Here is a 5,124-nt window from a genome sequence, read left to right as displayed (position 1 = left end):
ATTCTCCGAAAGCGAGACAATTATGAAATTAAGTTTTCCCCAATTTTGAAAGTCTTCTAATTAAAATAAACAAATAAAAAGTGTATTGAAAGCATTCAAATCTTAGTATAATTATTTCCGCTTTTAAATTGAATTTCATGCTACTCAAGGATCAATAATTAAGAAACGTCAATCGTTAATTGATATTATAATTTTTTTATTTAAATAACTACCGAAGGAGTCGGCGGATATTCATGAAAGAGCTTAATTATTTCCTGAAATTATTTTAATTAGTTTTCTTTATCGCGAGTCATAAAAACCCAATGTTATTTCGTATAAATATCATTCCGGTGAATTAACATCATACGAAATTATAATTTGCTCTAGTTCGATCCCATATTTGTAAACGCGAAAGAAAAGATGAAGTTTGCTCTTTTGATAGTTGCTTGTCTCGTTCTTGTGGCATCCTTCGTTGTTGGTAAGTTACGTTTACAATGTCTGTCGATTACAAAATAATAGCTAAAGTCTGTATTTAAAAAATATTTATCCCTATTCTGTTCTAAATAATATATTTGACCACAATCTGTCCTTTGTAAAATGGTAAGATAAAAGAATTAGATAAATACCGATAGTGCTATTATGCAATTTATACTATAATTAAGTAATTCACATCGTGACGGAATTTGTTTTTCCATGGGAATTACGAAAAAATCAAATATTTTTCCATGTAAACCTTTATTTACATTCCATAGTAATATCAGAGATCCTGACAGTTATAGAGATGCGAAACCAGTTTTTTTCAAATTTTTGCCGATCGCAGCGACGCCTGTACGTGGGGAGTAATCGCAGAGATCCTAGGATTGTTACCGTTGTTTACAATTTTTGCGTCTCTCGGCTTGAAACGGGCGCTTCCTTCCGGCTGATGCTTGCATTTTTTTGTCAGGTTTTCGACGGAGTTTCGCATCTCTATAACTGCCAGGATCTCTGGTAATATGGTGAAACCAAATAATTATATTCACATTGTTCTTCTGTGTAAAGAAGACTAAACAGAAATATTGTCATGCAGAAACCGGTTAAGTTAAGAGTAATATTAAGGAAGGTTTGGGCCAATGGAATGGAATATCAACATTTTTAAAATTTATTTGGCACATATTCGGTTTTGACGTAGTTTTTCAATAACTAACTGTTATTTCCTAATACTATTATATTCATAATTAATTAATAAATGTATTTTTTAATTAAAATTTTTACTAGTAATGTAAAGCTGTTTCCAAACCTTAATTAAATAATTTTCAAAATGAGATTCGACTTTTCTTAATTTTTGAGGTTCTATAAAAGTTTCAAGATTTATATACAAAGTTTCACATAATTAAAGGGATTTTGCTTGTGAAGGCTTATAACTATTTACAGGGTAGTAGTTTAAAGAGTATTTTTTAGAAATCTTTTGCAATAAGCGTAGTTTTTAGGTTCGTACTGGATTATCAACAAATAAGCTAAGATTTCTCTAAATTAACACTGGTTTATTGAATATGGGGCTGAATTTGGGGTTACAGATAGCGGAGAGCGCCGCCGATCGAACTCCGCCGCCGCCGATTATTTAGATTACGCCGAAACGCCGCCGCCAAAATTTTTTGAATTCTCCGCTGAATTAATTTCCATTATTAAAGTATAATAATCGCGTTTGGAGATCTAAATTCGAAATACATATATTTTTCTATTGGTAGTGCTACGATTTCTAGGCTGTTGGGTGCCCCATGCTCGCGTTCTAAAATTGGAAATAATTAATAATTTCCAAAAGATCTGGCACCACTGCACCACGCGCATCATGATTTTGATAGCTGGGATCGGAGAGAGAGAAACGAAAACGGCTTTGAAGTTGCCTCGCCTCGTATTTTGTAATAAGTACATTAAACGTATCAGCTGCATTGGCTGCATTCAGCAATAACTAGTCTATTACATTTTAAAAATTCCTTTGATACAAAGATAAAATATTTTGTGATAATAGATAATAATAGGAGACATGTCTCCTGATAATAATACTAGAGAAATGGTAGTAACTAAGTACAGTATTCTTATTATTAGCGTAAATGTTTTAGTTTAATAGTATGTAACCAAAGTTACCTCTTTCTCGTTTTAGAAACAAGTGGTTCCTATTTTAATAAAATACATTCTATTAAACATGTATTTTTTTAAATGTGTTTAAGTTCTATAGCGGTCTTTTAAAAGGCTGGCGCTATTTCAGAGGGGGGACATTTTTTCCCCTTAGCCGCCGCCGCCGCCGTTTTTTCAACGCTGCCGATTATTTTCTGCAAATCGGCGCGCCACGCCGCCGCCGAACTAATTATCGTTCCCGCCGCCGCCGTTGAAAATAGATTCGGCGCTATGCTCAAGTTACAGACCTACAAAGTAACTCCTTGAAATTTTGAAAGTGACGTCAAAATACACACGAAATGAATTTTAAGATTAAAACAATTAGCTATACTGCGCTTCAAGAAGTTTTTCTTATCATTATTTGGTTTTTTATTATGTATGAGAATGCCAAATTCAATTATTTATGGAAGTATACAGTTTTCTATTTATCCGGTATTAAAAACGTTCTTTGGCGACATTTCTATAACGGTAAACTCAAGACGCACACAAAGTTTATTATTGTAGCTTAATTGCCGCTTTTCAAGGTTTTCGTTTATGTGACAAAACAACAGCCTTTACATTAATCAAGTTTAAAAAACACTAAAATATGTATTTTATCCTATTTTAAACCTAATATATAACACTTTTTAAATAATAATATTTTCATTACAAAGAATAATTTATAAATTATTTAAAGAAAACTTTTTACGGCAATAAAGTTGAACCATAAGTCTGTAATATTGCTCCATAAGTTTTTCACTTTGGGGAACAATTTACTGAGAGCTAGTAATGTAGTGACGTCATCACAAGAATAAAATTTACCCCTAGCCAGGCGCTGTCAAAGGTTACGTGTGACACGTTAGCAAGTGGACACAAAACTGTGACGAAGCCCGTAATGCAGTCTGTCTTGGGAATAGCTCTAAGTAAAACTTTTGCATGTGAAGAATAGGAGGTATCACACTTATGTAAGAATATTATATACTTATAGTTAAACTAACGTTAATAGTAAGTGAAGGGAGCTGTTGGCTCACGTGGAATGAAGGGCTGGCCACCACCCTCCTACGCATTGTAACCCGACCACCTGTCTAAAGACATTAAAAGTCGCTCGATGACTTGGGTCTACGGTGGTGCCTTGGTTATTAGCCTAGCTGACTAATATTTATATATTTTTCTTATTATTTATGTTACGAAATCAATGTTCTTTCTGCAGATGCCGCACCGAACCCTCAGGAAGATGGTCATTGGAAGAAAAGAAATGCAGAACCTGAAGAAGCACGAAGAAACCCAGAACCAATCTCTTCTGAAGACGGTCATTGGAAGAAAAGAAATGCAGGACCTGAAGAAGCACGAAGAAATCCAGATCCAAACTCTTTGTATATGAAGAGAAATGCCGGATCTAGACGTGTTTGTAACCAGTGGACCTGCTATAATGAATATTAGTTTAAAAAGCCAACAATTAAGCTTTGTTACTATTTGTAATTTTTAATTTGAAAGGTTTTACCTGCCATGGCATTAGAATTTAAAATAAAATAAAATAACGTAATAAAAACACTAGATACTTCATGGCTAAAATTTATATATTTATTTACATGTAAATAAATAAATAAATATATAAATTTTAGCCATGAAGTATCTAGTCTTTTTATTACGTTATTTTATTTTATTTTAAACTATTTGTAATTTGCACTTTCAACAGTTGACGAAGATAAATCTTAATATTATGTAACCGCTTCACATTTGTATAACGATTATTAAAGTTAAATAGAATTAAATTTAAAAAAAACACTGTACTTCTTTCTTTCCGTATTCAATACAAATGCATACTACCATTAGGGTAGCTTGATATTTTAAATTAATCTTTTAACCGTAAATTAAGGAGAGTTATGTAGAAAACTGCGACACTAGCTACAATTCCAAAGTTATCTTATTAAAGGGTTAAAGAAAATTAACAGTTAATCTGCCTGTTCTTAATTTAGATTATGCTAATTTTCCCGACTTGTTACCGCTTCTAAGTACTAATCAGACCTATCGGCTATTGAGCTGCTCATAATTTTCGCATTATAATTTTGAATACCCTCTAAATGTCCTAGAATTATAGGAATTTTCCTTATTTCTGATATTTTTCAAGGGAAAAGGAAATTTTTAACCACCTTTGTTCTGTCGACACCTAATCCCAAATTTAAACGTCACTTAATAATTAAAAGTTAATTTTCATTAAATGTAACCCCTTCATACACAATATATATTTTCAAATATTAATAGTAGCTTCCTTGTTTGTGACGCGGGAGACCAGGGTTCATTTTATGGTTTTAATAAAGTAAGAGCATTTCACTCCAGACAGCGTTGCCAGACGTATGATAATTATCGTACATGTCGTCAATTTGTGGGGCGTACGATATTTTCAATGGCGTACTATCAGAGAAGGTAAAGTTGCTTCGCTATGAGAGGCGTCTCTTCCTGTTGCGGCAATGTTCAAATTTGTAAGAGATTTTGAAGCGCGTGCTTCTTGGGAGATAGTTCAGGTCCCCAAAACGCGATGGCGCTAGTGTAAACGTTTCGTACTATTATCACTATGAAAGGATCCAGAAAATGTTTTCTATCTTTTTTCCGATGGTCAATTTTATTATCGAAAGATAAATTTAATGGAAAATATCATGAGTGGTGACAAGAAAGTTTACTATTTTATAATTATTTTAATATGACAACCACTAACTTTTAATAAATTAAAGAAATTCATGGGAAACTGTTCATAATGACAAAGGCCTAGTTTGATAAAATAAAAAATAATGAGGGCTTATGTTTGGATGAGGATGCAATTATTTGAAAAATTCCTGGGTATGTTTTTATGTGTTGAATTTTCATCAGTTTTATATCTTATCTTAAAAAAAATAATAATCAGCTAGGCTAATACGCAAGGCACCACACCGAGAGAAAAATATGCTGTCGAATTTACAGGTATGTTTTGGACCCACGGGTGTCCATGTCGTTACTGTAGATTGAACTGGATCTTTTCGT

At 32.8% G+C, this 5,124-nt stretch overlaps 1 long non-coding RNA gene across 1 annotated transcript; it reads left to right on the top strand.

Moving 5' to 3' along the window:
* Nucleotides 1-355: 355 nt before the first annotated feature.
* On the top strand, nucleotides 356-3,656 carry LOC149962926 (uncharacterized). Its single transcript, XR_016480175.1, has 2 exons — nucleotides 356-457; nucleotides 3,320-3,656. It is a non-coding gene; the product is annotated as an uncharacterized LOC149962926 (long non-coding RNA).
* Nucleotides 3,657-5,124: the final 1,468 nt, after the last annotated feature.

This window comes from Leiobunum rupestre, chromosome 1, assembly GCF_980474605.1.
Source record: "Leiobunum rupestre chromosome 1, qqLeiRupe1.1.hap1, whole genome shotgun sequence".
In the NCBI taxonomy this organism is placed as follows: domain Eukaryota; kingdom Metazoa; phylum Arthropoda; class Arachnida; order Opiliones; family Sclerosomatidae; genus Leiobunum; species Leiobunum rupestre.
Note: the sequence above shows the minus strand (reverse complement) of the source record. Positions and strands in the feature narration are given on the sequence as shown.